The sequence below is a fragment of the Ambystoma mexicanum genome, chromosome 7p (genome assembly GCF_040938575.1).
Source record: "Ambystoma mexicanum isolate Mex_15411 chromosome 7p, UKY_AmexF1_1, whole genome shotgun sequence".
Lineage (NCBI taxonomy): Eukaryota > Metazoa > Chordata > Amphibia > Caudata > Ambystomatidae > Ambystoma > Ambystoma mexicanum.
In genome coordinates, this window is record NC_090939.1 from 3,348,428 (window position 1) to 3,366,051 (window position 17,624).

Below are 17,624 nucleotides of genomic sequence, written 5' to 3' on the forward strand. Positions count from 1 at the left end.
ATGAGGTGGATCAGTGCAGCTTTTGCTGAGTGCTGCAGGGGCATGAGGTGGACTAGTGCAGCTTTCACTGAGTGCTGTGGGGTCATGAGGTGGACTGTTGCAGCTTTCGTTGAGTGCTGCATGGGCATGAGGTGGACCAGTGCAGCTTTCGCTGAGTGCATCTGGGGTATGAGGTGGACTAGTGCAGCTTTTCCTGAGTGCTGTGGCATGAGGTGGACTAGTGCAGCTTTCGCTGAGTGCTGCGGGTACATGCGGTGGATCAGTGCCGCTTTCGCTGAGTGCTGCTGGGGCATGAGGTGGACTAGTGCAGCTTTCACTGAATGATGCGGGTCATGAGGTGGACTAGTGCAGCTTTGCTGAGTGCTGCAGGGGAATGAGGTGGATCAGTGCAGCTTTTGCTGAGTGCTGCTGGGGCATGAGGTGGACTAGTGCAGCTTTCGCTGAGTGCTGTTGGGGCATGAGGAGGACCAGTACAGCTTTGTTGAGTGCTGCTGGGGTATGAGGTGGACTAGTGCAGCTTTCGTTGAGTGCTGCTGTAGCATGAGGTGGATCAGTACAGCTTTCGCTGAGTGCTGCTGGGGCATGAGGTGGACTAGTGCAGCTTTCACTGAGTGCTGCAGGGGCATGAGGTGGATCAGTGCAGCTTTCGCTGAGTGCTGCTGGGGTCATGAGGTGGATCAGTGCAGCTTTCGCTGAGTGCTGCTGGGGCATGGGGTGGACTAGTGCAGCTTTCGCTGAGTGCTGCAGGGGCATGAGGTGGATCAGTGCAGCTTTCGCTGAGTGCTGCTGGGGTCATGAGGTGGGTCAGTGCAGCTTTCGCTGAGTGCTGCTGGGGCATGAGGTGGACTAGTGCAGCTTTTTCTGAGTGCTGCAGGGGCATGAGGTGGATCAGTGCAGCTTTTTCTGAGTGCTGCAGGGGCATGAGGTGGATCAGTGCAGCTTTTGCTGAGTGCTGCAGGGCCATGAGGTGGACTAGTGCAGCTTTCACTGAGTGCTGTGGGGTCATGAGGTGGACTAGTGCAGCTTTCGTTGAGTGCTGCATGGGCATGAGGTGGACCAGTGCAGCTTTTGCTGAGTGCTGCTGGGGCATGAGGTGGACTAGAGCAGCTTTCGCTGAGTGCTGCAGGGTCATGAGGTGGACTAGTGCAGCTTTGCTGAGTGCTGCTGGGGCATGAGGTGGACTAGTGCAGCTTTTGCTGAGTGCTGATAGGGCATGAGGTGGACTAGTGCAGCTTTCACTGAGGGCTGCGGGGGCATGAGGTGGACTAGTGCAGCTTTTGCTGAGTGCTGCTGGGGTATGAGGTGGACTAGTGCAGCTTTCGCTGAGTGCTGCTAGGGCATGAGGTGGACTAGAGCAGCTTTCGCTGAGTGCTGCTGCGGCATGAGGTGGACTAGTGCAGCTATCGCTGAGTGCTGCGGGTACATGAGGTGGATCAGTGCAGCTTTCGCTGAGTGCTGCTGGGGCATGAGCTGGACTAGTGCAGCTTTTGCTGAGTGCTGCGGCGGCATGAGGTGGACTAGTGCAGCTTTTGCTGAGTGCTGCGGCGGCATGAGGTGGACTAGTGCATCTTTCTCTGAGTGCTGCGGGTCATGAGGTGGACTAGTGCAGCTTTGCTGAGTTCTGCTGGGGCATGAGGTGGACTAGTGCAGCTTTCGCTGAGTGCTGCTGGGGCATGAGGAGGACCAGTACAGCTTTGCTGAGTGCTGCTGGGGTATGAGGCGGACTAGTGCAGCTTTCGTTGAGTGCTGCTGAAGCATGAGGTGGATCAGTGCAGCTTTCGCTGAGTGCTGCTGGGGCATGAGGTGGACTAGTGCAGCTTTCGCTGAGTGCTGTGGGGTCATGAGGTGGACTAGTGCAGCTTTCGTTGAGTGCTGCATGGGCATGAGGTGGACCAGTGCAGCTTTTGCTGAGTGCTGCTGGGGCATGAGGTGGACTAATGCAGCTTTCGCTGAGTGCTGCTGGGGCATAAGGTGGACTAGAGCAGCTTTCGCTGAGTGCTGCAGGGTCATGAGGTGGACTAGTGCAGCTTTGCTGAGTGCTGCTGGGGCATGAGGTGGACTAGTGCAGCTTTTGCTGAGTGCTGATAGGGCATGAGGTGGACTAGTGCAGCTTTCACTGAGGGCTGCGGGGGCATGAGGTGGACTAGTGCAGCTTTTGCTGAGTGCTGCTGGGGTATGAGGTGGACTAGTGCAGCTTTCACTGAGTGCTGCTAGGGCATGAGGTGGACTAGAGCAGCTTTCGCTGAGTGCTGCTGCGGCATGAGGTGGACTAGTGCAGCTATCGCTGAGTGCTGCGGGTACATGAGGTGGATCAGTGCAGCTTTCGCTGAGTGCTGCTGGGGCATGAGGTGGACTAGTGCAGCTTTTGCTGAGTGCTGCGGCGGCATGAGGTGGACTAGTGCAGCTTTTGCTGAGTGCTGCGGCGGCATGAGGTGGACTAGTGCAGCTTTCTCTGAGTGCTGCGGGTCATGAGGTGGACTAGTGCAGCTTTGCTGAGTGCTGCTGGGGTATGAGGTAGACTAGTGCAGCTTTCGCTGAGTTCTGCTGGGGCATGAGGTGGACTAGTGCAGCTTTCGCTGAGTGCTGCTGGGGCATGAGGAGGACCAGTACAGCTTTGCTGAGTGCTGCTGGGGTATGAGGCGGACTAGTGCAGCTTTCGTTGAGTGCTGCTGAAGCATGACGTGGATCAGTGCAGCTTTCGCTGAGTGCTGCTGGGGCATGAGGTGGACTAGTGCAGCTTTCGCTGAGTGCTGTGGCATGAGGTGGACTAGTGCAGCTTTCACTGAGTGCTGCAGGGGCATGAGGTAGACTAGTGCAGCTTTGCTGAGTGCTGCTGTGGTATGAGGTAGAGTAGAGCAGGTTTCGCTGAGTGCATCTGGGGTATGAGGTGGACTAGTGCAGCTTTTCCTGAGTGCTGTGGCATGAGGTGGACTAGTGCAGCTTTCGCTGAGTGCTGCGGGTACATGCGGTGGATCAGTGCCGCTTTCGCTGAGTGCTGCTGGGGCATGAGGTGTACTAGTGCAGCTTTCACTGAATGATGCGGGTCATGAGGTGGACTAGTGCAGCTTTCGCTGAGTGCTGCTGGGGTATGAGGTAGACTAGTGCAGCTTTCGCTGAGTGCTGCTTGGGTATGAGGTGGACTAGTGCAGCTTTCGCTGAGTGCTGCTGGGGCATGAGGAGGACCAGTGCAGCTTTGCTGAGTGCTGCTGGAGTATGAGGTGGACTAGTGCAGCGTTCGCTGAGTGCTGCTGGGTCATGAGGTGGACTAGTGCAGCTTTCGATGAGTGCTGCTTGGGCATGAGGTGGACTAGTGCAACTTTTGCTGAGTGCTGTGGCATAATGTGGACTAGTGCAGCTTTCACTGAGTGCTGCGGGGGCAGGAGGTGGACTAGAGCAGCTTTGCTGAGTGCTGCTGGGGTATGAGGTAGACTATTGGAGCTTTCGCTGAGTGCTGCTGGGGCATGAGGTGGACTAGTGCAGCTTTCGTTGAGTGCTCCTGTGGCATGAGGTGGATCAGTGCAGCTTTCGCTGAGTGCTGCTGGGTCATGAGGTGGACTAGTGCAGCTTTCGCTGAGTGCTGCTGGGGCATCAGATGGACAAGTGTAGCTTTCGCTGAGTGCTGTGGCATGAGGTGGACTAGTGCAGCTTTCACTGAGTGCTGCGGGGGCATGAGGTGGACTAGTGCAGCTTTTCTGAGTGCTGCTGTGTCATGAGGTGGACTAGTGCAGCTTTAGCTGAGTGCCGCTGGGGCATGAGGTGGACTAGTGCAGCTTTCGCTGAGTGCTGTGGCATGAGGTGGACTAGTGCAGCTTTCACTGAGTGCTGCGGGGGCATGAGGTGGACTAGTGCAGCTTTTGCTGAGTGCTGCGGTGGCATGAGGTGGACTAGTGCAGCTTTTGCTGAGTGCTGCTGTGGCATGATGCAGACTAGTGCATCTTTTGCTGAGTGCTGTTGTGGCATGAGGTGGACTAGTGCAGCTTTCGCTGAGTGCTGCTGGGGTATGAGGTAGACTAGTGCAGCTTTTGTTGAGTGCTGCTGTGGCATGAGGTGGACTAGTGCAGCTTTTGCTGAGTGCTGCAGGGGCATGAGGTGGATCAGTGCAGCTTTTGCTGAGTTCTGCTGGGGCATGAGGTGGATCAGTGCAGCTTTCGCTAAGTGCTGCGGGGTCCTGAGGTGGATCAGTGCAGCTTTTGCTGAGTGCTGCTGGGGCTTGAGGTGGATCAGTGCAGCTTTTGCTGAGTGCTGCTGGGGCATGAGGTGGACTAGTGCAGCTTTCGCTGAGTGCTGCTGGGGTATGAGGTGGACCAGTTCAGCCTTTGCTGAGTGCTGCTGATGCATGAGGTGGACTAGTGCAGCTTTCGCTGAGTGCTGCTGGGGCATGAGGTGGACTACTGCAGCTTTCGCTGAGTGCGGCTGGGGCATGAGGTGGACTAGTGCAGCTTTCGCTGAGTGCTGCTGGGGCATGAGGTGGATCAGTGCAGCTTTCGCTGAGTGCTGCTGGGGCATGAGGTGGACTAGTGTAGCTTTTGCTGAGTGCTGCTTGGGCATGAGGTGGACTAGTGCAGCTTTCGCTGAGTGCTGCTGGGGCATGAGGTGGATCAGTGCAGCTTTTGCTGAGTGGTGCAGGGTCATGAGGTGGACTAGAGCAGCTTTCGCTGAGTGCTGCTGGGGCATGAGGTAGACTAGTGCAGCTTTCGCTGAGTGCTGCTGGGGCATGAGGTGGACTAGAGCAGCGTTCGCTGAGTGCTGCTGGGGCATGAGGTAGACTAGTGCAGCTTTCGCTGAGTGCTGCTGCGGCATGAGGTGGACTAGTGCAGCTTTCGCTGAGTGCTGCTGGGGCATGAGGTGGATCAGTGCAGTTTTCGATGAGTTCTGCTGGGGCATGAGGTGGACTAGTGCAGCTTTCGCTGAGTGCTGCGGGGTCATGAGATGGACTAGTGCAGCTTTTGCTGAGTGCTGCTGGGGCATGAGGTGGACTAGTGCAGCTTTCGCTGAGTGCTGCTGGGGCTGAGGTGGATTAGTGCAGCATTCGCTGAGTGCTGCTGAGGTATGTGGTGGACTAGAGCAGCTTTGCTGGGTGCTGGGGGGGCATGATGTGGATCAGTGCAGCTTTTGCTGAGTGCTGCTGGGGTATGACGTAGACTAGTGCAGCTTTTGCTGAGTGCTGCTGGGTATGAGGTGGATTAGTGCAGCTTTTGCTGAGTGCTGCTGGGGCATGAGGTGGATCAGTGCTGCTTTCGCTGAGTGGTACAGGGTCATGAGGTGGACTAGTGCAGCTTTCACTGAGTGCTGCTGGGGCATGAGGTGGACTAGAGCAGCTTTCGCTGAGTGCTGCTGGGGCATGAGGTAGACTAGTGCAGCTTTCGCTGAGTGCTGCTGGGGCATGAGGTGGACTAGAGCAGCTTTCGCTGAGTGCTGCTGGGGCATGAGGTAGACTAGTGCAGCTTTCGCTAAGTGCTGCTGGGGCATAAGGTGGATCTGTGCAGTTTTCGATGAGTTCTGCTAGGGCATGAGGTGGACTAGTGCAGCTTTCGCTGAGTGCTGCGGGGTCATGAGGTGGACTAGTGCAGCTTTTGCTGAGTGCTGCTGGGGCATGAGGAGGACTAGTGCAGCTTTCGCTGAGTGCTGCTGGGGCATGAGGTGGACTAGAGCAGCTTTCGCTGAGTGCTGCTGGGGCATGAGGTAGACTAGTGCAGTTTTCGATGAGTTCTGCTGGGGCATGAGGTGGACTAGTGCAGCTTTTGCTGAGTGCTGCGGGGTCATGAGGTGGACTAGTGCAGCTTTTGCTGGGTGCTGCTGGGGCATGAGGTGGATTAGTGCCGCTTTCGCTGAGTGCTGCTGAGGTATGACATAGACTAGTGCAGCTTTTGCTGAGTGCTGCTGGGTATGAGGTGGATTAGTGCAGCTTTTGCTGAGTGCTGCTGGGGCATGAGGTGGATCAGTGCTGCTTTCGCTGAGTGCTGCTGGGGCATGAGGTGGACTAGTGCAGCTTTCGCTGAGTGCTGCTGGGGCATGAGGTGGACTAGTGCAGCTTTCGCTGAGTGCTGCTGGGGCATGAGGTGGACTAGTGCAGCTTTTGCTGAGTGCTGCTGGGGCATGAGGTGGATCAGTGCAGCTTTCGTTGAGTGCTGCTGGGGCATGAGGAGGACTAGTGCAGCTTTCGCTGAGTGCTGCTGGGGCATGAGGTGGATCAGTGCAGCTTTTGCTGAGTGCTGCTGGGGCATGAGGTGGACTAGTGCAGCTTTCGCTGAGTGCTTCTGGGGCATGAGGTGGACTAGAGCAGCTTTCGATGAGTGCTGCTGGGGCATGAAGTGGACTAGTGTAGCTTTCACTGAGTGTTGCTGGGACATGAGGTGGACTAGAGCAGCTTTCCTGAGTACTGCTGGGGCATGAGGTGGACTAGTGCAGCTTTCCTGAGTACTGCTGGGGCATGAGGTGCACTAGTGTAGCTTTCGCTGAGTGCTGCTGGGGCATGAGGTGGACTAGTGCATCTTTTGCTGAGTGCTGCTGGGGCATGAGGTGGACTAGTGCAGCATTCGCTGGGTGCTGCAGGGGCATGAGGTGGATCAGTGCAGCTTCCGCTGAGTGCTGCTGGGGCATGAGGTGGACTAGTGCAGCTTTCGCTGAGTGCTGCTGGGGGGGCATGAGGAGGACCAGTACAGCTTTCGCTGAGTGCTGCTGGGGTATGAGGTGGACTAGTGCAGCTTTCGTTGAGTGCTGCTGTAGCATGAGGTGAATCAGTGCAGCTTTTGCTGAGTGCTGCTGGGGCATGAGGTGGACTAGTGCAGCTTTCGCTGAGTGCTGCAGGGGCATGAGGTGGATCAGTGCAGCTTTCGCTGAGTGCTGCAGGGGTCATGAGGTGGATCAGTGCAGCTTTCGCTGAGTGCTGCTGGGGCATGAGGTGGACTAGTGCCGCTTTTTCTGAGTGCTGCAGGGGCATGAGGTGGATCAGTGCAGCTTTTTCTGAGTGCTGCAGGGGCATGAGGTGGATCAGTGCAGCTTTTGCTGAGTGCTGCAGGGGCATGAGGTGGACTAATGCAGCTTTCACTGAGTGCTGTGGGGTCATGAGGTGGACTAGTGCAGCTTTCGTTGAGTGCTGCATGGGCATGAGGTGGACCAGTGCAGCTTTTGCTGAGTGCTGCTGGGGCATGAGGTGGACTAGTGCAGCTTTCGCTGAGTGCTGCTGGGGCATGAGATGGACTAGAGCAGCTTTCGCTGAGTGCTGCAGGGTCATGAGGTGGACCAGTGCAGCTTTTGCTGAGTGCTGCTGGGGCATGAGGTGGACTAGTGCAGCTTTGCTGAGTGCTGCTGGGGTATGAGGTAGACTAGTGCAGCTTTCGCTGAGTTCTGCTGGGGCATGAGGTGGACTAGTGCAGATTTGCTGAGTGCTGCAGGGGAATGAGGTGGATCAGTGCAGCTTTTGCTGAGTGCTGCTGGGGCATGAGGTGGACTAGTGCAGCTTTCGCTGAGTGCTGCTGGGGCATGAGGAGGACGAGTACAGCTTTTTTGAGTGCTGCTGGGGTATGAGGTGGACTAGTGCAGCTTTCGTTGAGTGCTGCTGTAGCATGAGGTGGATCAGTGCAGCTTTCGCTGAGTGCTGCTGGGGCATGAGGTGGACTAGTGCAGCTTTCGCTGAGTGCTGCAGGGGCATGAGGTAGATCAGTGCAGCTTTCGCTGAGTGCTGCTGGGGCATGAGGTGGACTAGTGCAGCTTTTTCTGAGTGCTGGAGGGGCATGAGGTGGATCAGTGCAGCTTTTTCTGAGTGCTGCAGGGGCATGAGGTGGATCAATGCAGCTTTTGCTGAGTGCTGCTGGGGCATGAGGTGGACTAGTGCAGCTTTTGCTGAGTGCTGCTGGGGCATGAGGTGGACTAGTGCAGCTTTCGCTGAGTGCTGCTGGGGCATGAGGTGGACTAGAGCAGCTTTCGCTGAGTGCTGCAGCGTCATGAGGTGGACTAGTGCAGCTTTGCTGAGTGCTGCTGGGGCATGAGGTGGACTAGTGCAGCTTTTGCTGAGTGCTGCTAGGGCATGAGGTGGACTAGTGCAGCTTTCACTGAGGGCTGCGGGGGCATGAGGTGGACTAGTGCAGCTTTTGCTGAGTGCTGCTGGGGTATGAGGTGGAATAGTGCATCTTTCGCTGAGTGCTGCTAGGGCATGAGGTGGACTAGAGCAGCTTTCGCTGAGTGCTGCTGCGGCATGAGGTGGACTAGTGCAGCTATCGCTGAGTGCTGCGGGTACATGAGGTGGATCAGTGCAGCTTTCGCTGAGTGCTGCTGGGGCATGTGGTGGACTAGAGCAGCTTTCTCTGAGTCCTGCTGGTCATGAGGTGGACTAGTGCAGCTTTGCTGAGTGCTGCTGGGGTATGAGGTAGACTAGTGCAGCTTTCGCTGAGTTCTGCTGGGGCATGAGGTGGACTAGTGCAGCTTTCGCTGAGTGCTGCTGGGGCATGAGGAGGACCAGTACAGCTTTGCTGAGTGCTGCTGGGGTATGAGGCGGACTAGTGCAGCTTTCGTTGAGTGCTGCTGTGGCATGAGCTGGATCAGTGCAGCTTTCGCTGAGTGCTGCTGGGGCATGAGGTGGACTAGTGCAGCTTTCGCTGAGTGCTGTGGCATGAGGTGGACTAGTGCAGCTTTCACTGAGTGCTGCAGTGGCATGAGGTGGACTAGTGCAGCTTTGCTCAGTGCTGCTGTGGTATGAGGTAGAGTAGAGCAGCTTTCGCTGAGTGCATCTGGGGTATGAGCTGGACTAGTGCAGCTTTTCCTGAGTGTTGTGGCATGAGGTGGACTAGTGCAGCTTTCGCTGAGTGCTGCAGATACATGCGGTGGATCAGTGCCGCTTTCGCTGATTGCTGCAGGGGCATGAGGTGGATCAGTGCAGCTTTTGCTGAGTGCTGCTGGGGCATGAGGTGGACTAGTGCAGCTTTTGCTGAGTGCTTTGGAGTCATGAGGTGGACTAGTGCAGCTTTCGCTGAGTGCTGCAGGGGCATGAAGTGGATCAGTGCAGCTTTTGCTGAGTGCTGCTGGAGCATGAGGTGGACTAGAGAAGCTTTTGCTGAGTGCTGCAGGATCATGAGGTGGACTAGTGCAGCTTTGCTGAGTGCTGCTGGGGCATGAGGTGGACTAGTGCAGCTTTCGCTTAGTGCTGCTGCGGCATGAGGTGGACTAGTGCAGCTTTTGCTGAGTGCTGCTGGGGCATGAGGTGGACTAGTGCAACTTTCACTGTGTGCTGCAAGGTCATGAGGTGGACTAGTGCAGCTTTCGCTGAGTGCTGTGGGGTCATGAGGTGGACTATTGCAGCTTTCGCTGAGTGCTGCGGGTACATGAGGTGGATCAGTGCCGCTTTCGCTGAGTGCTGCTAGGGCATTAAGTGGACTAGTGCAGCTTTCACTGAGTGCTGCTGGGGTATGAGGTGGACTAGTGCAGCTTTCGCTGAGTGCTGCTGAGGCATGAGGAGGACCAGTGCAGCTTTGCTGAGTGCTGCTGGGGTATGAGGTGGACTAGTGCAGCTTTCGTTGAGTGCTCCTGGGGCATGAGGTGGATCAGTGCAGCTTTTGCTGAGTGCTGCTGGGTCATGAGGGGGACTAGTGCAGCTTTTTCTGAGTGCTGTGGCATAATGTGGACTAGTGCAGCTTTCACTGAGTGCTGCGGGGGCATGAGGTGGACTAGTGCAGCTTTGCTGAGTGCTGCTGGGGTATGAGCTAGACTAGTGGAGCTTTCGCTGAGTGCTGCTGGGGCATGAGGTGGACTAGTGCAGCATTCGCTGAGTGCTGCTGGGGCATCAGATGGACAAGTGCAGCTTTCGCTGAGTGCTGTGGCATGAGGTGGACTAGGGCAGCTTTCACTGAGTGCTGCGGGGGCATGAGGTGGACTAGTGCAGCTTTTCTGTGTGCTGCTGTGACATGAGGTGGACTAGTGCAGCTTTTGCTGAGTGCTGTGGGGGCATGAGGTGGACTGGTGCAGCTTTCGCTGAGGGCTGCTGGGGCATGAGGTGGATCAGTGCAGCTTTTGCTGAGTGCTGCTGGGGCATAAGGTGGACTAGTGCAGCTTTCGCTGAGTGCTGCTATGGCATGAGGTGGATCAGTGCAGCTTTTGTTGAGTGCTGCTTGGGCATGAGGTGGACTAGTGCAGCTTTTGCTGAGTGCTGCTAGGGCATGAGGTGGATCAGTGCAGCTTTTGCTGAGTGCTGCTGGGGCATGAGGTGGACTAGTGCAGCTTTCGCTGAGTGCTGCAGCGGCATGAGGTGGATCAGTGCAGCTTTTGCTAAGTGCTGCTGGGGCATGAGGTGGACTAGTGCAGCTTTTGCTGAGTGCTGTGGGGTCATGAGGTGGACTAGTGCAGCTTTCGCTGAGTGCTGCAGGGGCATGAAGTGGATCAGTGCAGCTTTTGCTGAGTGCTGCTGGGGCATGAGGTGGACTAGTGCAGCTTTCGCTTAGTGCTGCTGCGGCATGAGGTGGACTAGTGCAGCTTTCGCTGAGTGCTGCTGGGGCATGAGGTGAACTAGTGCAACTTTCACTGTGTGATGCAAGGTCATGAGGTGGACTAGTGCAGCTTTCGCTGAGTGCTGTGGGGTCATGACGTGGACTATTGCAGCTTTTGCTGAGTGCTGATGGGGCATGAGGTGGACTAGAACAGCTTTTGCTGAGTGCTGCAGGATCATGAGGTGGACTAGTGCAGCTTTGCTGAGTGCTGCTGGGGCAGGAGGTGGACTAGTGCTGCTTTCGCTGAGTGCTGCTGGGGCATGAGGTGGACTAGAGCAGCTTTTGCTGAGTGCTGCTGGGGCATGAGGTGGACTAGTGCAGCTTTCGCTGAGTGCTGCTGGGGCATGAGGTGAACTAGTGCAACTTTCACTGTGTGCTGCAAGGTCATGAGGTGGACTAGTGCAGCTTTTGCTGAGTACTGTGGGGTCATGAGGTGGACTATTGCAGCTTTCGCTGAGTGCTGCTGGGGCATGAGGTGGACTAGTGCAGCTTTCGCTGAGTGCTGCAGGGGCATGAGGTGGATCAGTGCAGCTTTTGCTGAGTGCTGCTGGGGCATGAGGTGGACTAGTGCAGCTTTCGCTGAGTGCTGCAGGGGCATGAGGTGGATCAGTGCAGCTTTCGCTGAGTGCTGCTGGGGCATGAGGTGAACTAGTGCAACTTTCACTGTGTGCTGCAAGGTCATGAGGTGGACTAGTGCAACTTTCGCTGAGTACTGTGGGGTCATGAGGTGGACTATTGCAGCTTTCGCTGAGTGCTGCTGGGGCATGAGGTGGACTAGTGCAGCTTTCGCTGAGTGCTGCAGGGGCATGAAGTGGATCAGTGCAGCTTTTGCTGAGTGCTGCTGGGGCATGATCTGGACTAGTGCAGCTTTCGCTTAGTGCTGCTGCGGCATGAGGTGGACTAGTGCAGCTTTCGCTGAGTGCTGCTGGGGCATGAGGTGAACTGGTGCAACTTTCACTGTGTGATGCAAGGTCATGAGGTGGACTAGTGCAGCTTTCGCTGAGTGCTGTGGGGTCATGACGTGGACTATTGCAGCTTTAGCTGAGTGCTGCGTGTACATGAGGTGGATCAGTGCCGCTTTCGCTGAGTGCTGCTAGGGCATTAAGTGGACTAGTGCAGCTTTCACTGAGTGCTGCTGGGGTATGAGGTGGACTAGTGCAGCTTTCGCTGAGTGCTGCTGAGGCATGAGGAGGACCAGTGCAGCTTTGCTGAGTGCTGCTGGGGTATGAGGTGGACTAGTGCAGCTTTCGTTGAGTGCTCCTGGGGCATGAGGTGGATCAGTGCAGCTTTCGCTGAGTGCTGCTGGGTCATGAGGGGGACTAGTGCAGCTTTTTCTGAGTGCTGTGGCATAATGTGGACTAGTGCAGCTTTCACTGAGTGCTGCGGGGGCATGAGGTGGACTAGTGCAGCTTTGCTGAGTGCTGCTGGGGTATGAGCTAGACTAGTGGCGCTTTCGCTGAGTGCTGCTGGGGCATGAGGTGGACTAGTGCAGCTTTCGCTGAGTGCTGCTGGGGTATCAGATGGACAAGTGCAGCTTTCGCTGAGTGCTGTGGCATGAGGTGGACTAGGGCAGCTTTCACTGAGTGCTGCGGGGGCATGAGGTGGACTAGTGCAGCTTTTCTGTGTGCTGCTGTGACATGAGGTGGACTAGTGCAGCTTTTGCTGAGTGCTGTGGGGGCATGAGGTGGACTGGTGCAGATTTCGCTGAGGGCTGCTGGGGCATGAGGTGGATCAGTGCAGCTTTTGCTGAGTGCTGCTGGGGCATAAGGTGGACTAGTGCAGCTTTCGCTGAGTGCTGCTATGGCATGAGGTGGATCAGTGCAGCTTTTGTTGAGTGCTGCTTGGGCATGAGGTGGACTAGTGCAGCTTTTGCTGAGTGCTGCTAGGGCATGAGGTGGATCAGTGCAGCTTTTGCTGAGTGCTGCTGGGGCATGAGGTGGACTAGTGCAGCTTTCGCTGAGTGCTGCAGCGGCATGAGGTGGATCAGTGCAGCTTTTGCTAAGTGCTGCTGGGGCATGAGGTGGACTAGTGCAGCTTTTGCTGAGTGCTGTGGGGTCATGAGGTGGACTAGTGCAGCTTTCGCTGAGTGCTGCAGGGGCATGAAGTGGATCAGTGCAGCTTTTGCTGAGTGCTGCTGGGGCATGAGGTGGACTAGTGCAGCTTTCGCTTAGTGCTGCTGCGGCATGAGGTGGACTAGTGCAGCTTTCGCTGAATGCTGCTGGGGCATGAGGTGAACTAGTGCAACTTTCACTGTGTGATGCAAGGTCATGAGGTGGACTAGTGCAGCTTTCGCTGAGTGCTGTGGGGTCATGACGTGGACTATTGCAGCTTTTGCTGAGTGCTGATGGGGCATGAGGTGGACTAGAACAGCTTTTGCTGAGTGCTGCAGGATCATGAGGTGGACTAGTGCAGCTTTGCTGAGTGCTGCTGGGGCAGGAGGTGGACTAGTGCCGCTTTCGCTGAGTGCTGCTGGGGCATGAGGTGGACTAGAGCAGCTTTTGCTGAGTGCTGCTGTGGCATGAGGTGGACTAGTGCAGCTTTTGTTGAGTGCTGCTTGGGCATGAGGTGGACTAGTGCAGCTTTTGTTGAGTGCTGCTTGGGCATGAGGTGGACTAGTGCAGCTTTTGCTGAGTGCTGCTAGGGCATGAGGTGGATCAGTGCAGCTTTTGCTGAGTGCTGCTGGGGCATGAGGTGGACTAGTGCAGCTTTCGCTGAGTGCTGCAGCGGCATGAGGTGGATCAGTGCAGCTTTTGCTAAGTGCTGCTGGGGCATGAGGTGGACTAGTGCAGCTTTTGCTGAGTGCTGTGGGGTCATGAGGTGGACTAGTGCAGCTTTCGCTGAGTGCTGCAGGGGCATGAAGTGGATCAGTGCAGCTTTTGCTGAGTGCTGCTGGGGCATGAGGTGGACTAGTGCAGCTTTCGCTTAGTGCTGCTGCGGCATGAGGTGGACTAGTGCAGCTTTCGCTGAATGCTGCTGGGGCATGAGGTGAACTAGTGCAACTTTCACTGTGTGATGCAAGGTCATGAGGTGGACTAGTGCAGCTTTCGCTGAGTGCTGTGGGGTCATGACGTGGACTATTGCAGCTTTTGCTGAGTGCTGATGGGGCATGAGGTGGACTAGAACAGCTTTTGCTGAGTGCTGCAGGATCATGAGGTGGACTAGTGCAGCTTTGCTGAGTGCTGCTGGGGCAGGAGGTGGACTAGTGCCGCTTTCGCTGAGTGCTGCTGGGGCATGAGGTGGACTAGAGCAGCTTTTGCTGAGTGCTGCTGTGGCATGAGGTGGACTAGTGCAGCTTTTGCTGAGTGCTGCTGGGGCATGAGGTGGACTAGTGCAGCTTTTGCTGAGTGCTGCTGAGTCATGAGGTGGACTAGTGCAGCTTTCGCTGAGTGCTGCTGGGGCATGAGGTGAACTAGTGCAACTTTCACTGTGTGCTGCAAGGTCATGAGGTGGACTAGTGCAGCTTTTGCTGAGTACTGTGGGGTCATGAGGTGGACTATTGCAGCTTTCGCTGAGTGCTGCTGGGGCATGAGGTGGACTAGTGCAGCTTTCGCTGAGTGCTGCAGGGGCATGAGGTGGATCAGTGCAGCTTTTGCTGAGTGCTGCTGGGGCATGAGGTGGACTAGTGCAGCTTTCGCTGAGTGCTGCAGGGGCATGAGGTGGATCAGTGCAGCTTTCGCTGAGTGCTGCTGGGGCATGATGTGAACTAGTGCAACTTTCACTGTGTGCTGCAAGGTCATGAGGTGGACTAGTGCAGCTTTCGCTGAGTGCTGTGGGGTCATGAGGTGGACTATTGCAGCTTTCGCTGAGTGCTGCTGGGGCATGAGGTGGACTAGTGCAGCTTTCGCTGAGTGCTGCAGGGGCATGAAGTGGATCAGTGCAGCTTTTGCTGAGTGCTGCTGGGGCATGATCTGGACTAGTGCAGCTTTCGCTTAGTGCTGCTGCGGCATGAGGTGGACTAGTGCAGCTTTCGCTGAGTGCTGCTGGGGCATGAGGTGAACTAGTGCAACTTTCACTGTGTGATGCAAGGTCATGAGGTGGACTAGTGCAGCTTTCGCTGAGTGCTGTGGGGTCATGACGTGGACTATTGCAGCTTTTGCTGAGTGCTGATGGGGCATCAGGTGGACTAGAGCAGCTTTTGCTGAGTGCTGCAGGATCATGAGGTGGACTAGTGCAGCTTTGCTGAGTGCTGCTGGGGCAGGAGGTGGACTAGTGCCGCTTTCGCTGAGTGCTGCTGGGGCATGAGGTGGACTAGAGCAGCTTTTGCTGAGTGCTGCTGTGGCATGAGGTGGACTAGTGCAGCTTTTGCTGAGTGCTGCTGGGGCATGAGGTGGACTAGTGCAGCTTTCGCTGAGTGCTGCTGGGGCATGAGGTGGACTAGTGCAGCTTTCGCTGAGTGCTGCTGGGGTATGAGCTAGACTAGTGGAGCTTTCGCTGAGTGCTGCTGGGGCATGAGGTGGACTAGTGCAGCTTTCGCTGAGTGCTGCTGGGGCATCAGATGGACAAGTGCAGCTTTCGCTGAGTGCTGTGGCATGAGGTGGACTAGGGCAGCTTTCACTGAGTGCTGCGGGGGCATGAGGTGGACTAGTGCAGCTTTTCTGAGTGCTGCTGTGACATGAGGTGGACTAGTGCAGCTTTTGCTGAGTGCTGCGGGGGCATGAGGTGGACTGGTGCAGCTTTCGCTGAGGGCTGCTGGGGCATGAGGTAGATCAGTGCAACTTTTGCAGAGTGCTGCTGGGCATGAGGTGGATCGGTGCAGCTTTTTCTGAGTGCTGCTGGGGCATAAGGTGGACTAGTGCAGCTTTCGCTGAGTGCTGCTATGGCATGAGGTGGATCAGTGCAGCTTTTGCTGAGTGCTGCTGGGGCATGAGGTGGACTAGTGCAGCTTTTGCTGAGTGGTGCTAGGGCATGAGGTGGATCAGTGCAGCTTTTGCTGAGTGCTGCTGGGGCATGAGGTGGACTAGTGCAGCTTTCGCTGAGTGCTGCAGCGGCATGAGGTGGATCAGTGCAGCTTTTGCTAAGTGCTGCTGGGGCATGAGGTGGACTAGTGCAGCTTTTGCTGAGTGCTGTGGGGTCATGAGGTGGACTAGTGCAACTTTCGCTTAGTGCTGCTGCGGCATGAGGTGGACTAGTGCAGCTTTCGCTGAGTGCTGCTGGGGCATGAGGTGAACTAGTGCAACTTTCACTGTGTGATGCAAGGTCATGAGGTGGACTAGTGCAGCTTTCGCTGAGTGCTGTGGGGTCATGACGTGGACTATTGCAGCTTTTGCTGAGTGCTGATGGGGCATGAGGTGGACTAGAGCAGCTTTTGCTGAGTGCTGCAGGATCATGAGGTGGACTAGTGCAGCTTTGCTGAGTGCTGCTGCGGCATGAGGTGGACTAGTGCAGCTTTCGCTGAGTGCTGCTGGGGCATGAGGTGAACTAGTGCAACTTTCACTGTGTGATGCAAGGTCATGAGGTGGACTAGTGCAGCTTTCGCTGAGTGCTGTGGGGTCATGACGTGGACTATTGCAGCTTTTGCTGAGTGCTGATGGGGCATGAGGTGGACTAGAGCAGCTTTTGCTGAGTGCTGCAGGATCATGAGGTGGACTAGTGCAGCTTTGCTGAGTGCTGCTGGGGCAGGAGGTGGACTAGTGCCGCTTTCGCTGAGTGCTGCTGGGGCATGAGGTGGACTAGAGCAGCTTTTGCTGAGTGCTGCTGTGGCATGAGGTGGACTAGTGCAGCTTTTGCTGAGTGCTGCTGGGGCATGAGGTGGACTAGTGCAGCTTTCGCTGAGTGCTGCTGGGGCATGAGGTGGACTAGTGCAGCTTTCGCTGAGTGCTGCTGGGGTATGAGCTAGACTAGTGGAGCTTTCGCTGAGTGCTGCTGGGGCATGAGGTGGACTAGTGCAGCTTTCGCTGAGTGCTGCTGGGGCATCAGATGGACAAGTGCAGCTTTCGCTGAGTGCTGTGGCATGAGGTGGACTAGGGCAGCTTTCACTGAGTGCTGCGGGGGCATGAGGTGGACTAGTGCAGCTTTTCTGAGTGCTGCTGTGACATGAGGTGGACTAGTGCAGCTTTTGCTGAGTGCTGCGGGGGCATGAGGTGGACTGGTGCAGCTTTCGCTGAGGGCTGCTGGGGCATGAGGTAGATCAGTGCAACTTTTGCAGAGTGCTGCTGGGCATGAGGTGGATCGGTGCAGCTTTTTCTGAGTGCTGCTGGGGCATAAGGTGGACTAGTGCAGCTTTCGCTGAGTGCTGCTATGGCATGAGGTGGATCAGTGCAGCTTTTGCTGAGTGCTGCTGGGGCATGAGGTGGACTAGTGCAGCTTTTGCTGAGTGCTGCTAGGGCATGAGGTGGATCAGTGCAGCTTTTGCTGAGTGCTGCTGGGGCATGAGGTGGACTAGTGCAGCTTTCGCTGAGTGCTGCAGCGGCATGAGGTGGATCAGTGCAGCTTTTGCTAAGTGCTGCTGGGGCATGAGGTGGACTAGTGCAGCTTTTGCTGAGTGCTGTGGGGTCATGAGGTGGACTAGTGCAGCTTTCGCTGAGTGCTGCAGGGGCATGAAGTGGATCAGTGCAGCTTTTGCTGAGTGCTGCTGGGGCATGAGGTGGACTAGTGCAGCTTTCGCTTAGTGCTGCTGCGGCATGAGGTGGACTAGTGCAGCTTTCGCTGAGTGCTGCTGGGGCATGAGGTGAACTAGTGCAACTTTCACTGTGTGATGCAAGGTCATGAGGTGGACTAGTGCAGCTTTCGCTGAGTGCTGTGGGGTCATGACGTGGACTATTACAGCTTTGGCTGAGTGCTGATGGGGCATGAGGTGGACTAGAGCAGCTTTTGCTGAGTGCTGCAGGATCATGAGGTGGACTAGTGCAGCTTTGCTGAGTGCTGCTGCGGCATGAGGTGGACTAGTGCAGCTTTCGCTGAGTGCTGCTGGGGCATGAGGTGAACTAGTGAAACTTTCACTGTGTGATGCAAGGTCATGAGGTGGACTAGTGCAGCTTTCGCTGAGTGCTGTGGGGTCATGACGTGGACTATTGCAGCTTTTGCTGAGTGCTGATGGGGCATGAGGTGGACTAGAGCAGCTTTTGCTGAGTGCTGCAGGATCATGAGGTGGACTAGTGCAGCTTTGCTGAGTGCTGCTGGGGCAGGAGGTGGACTAGTGCCGCTTTCGCT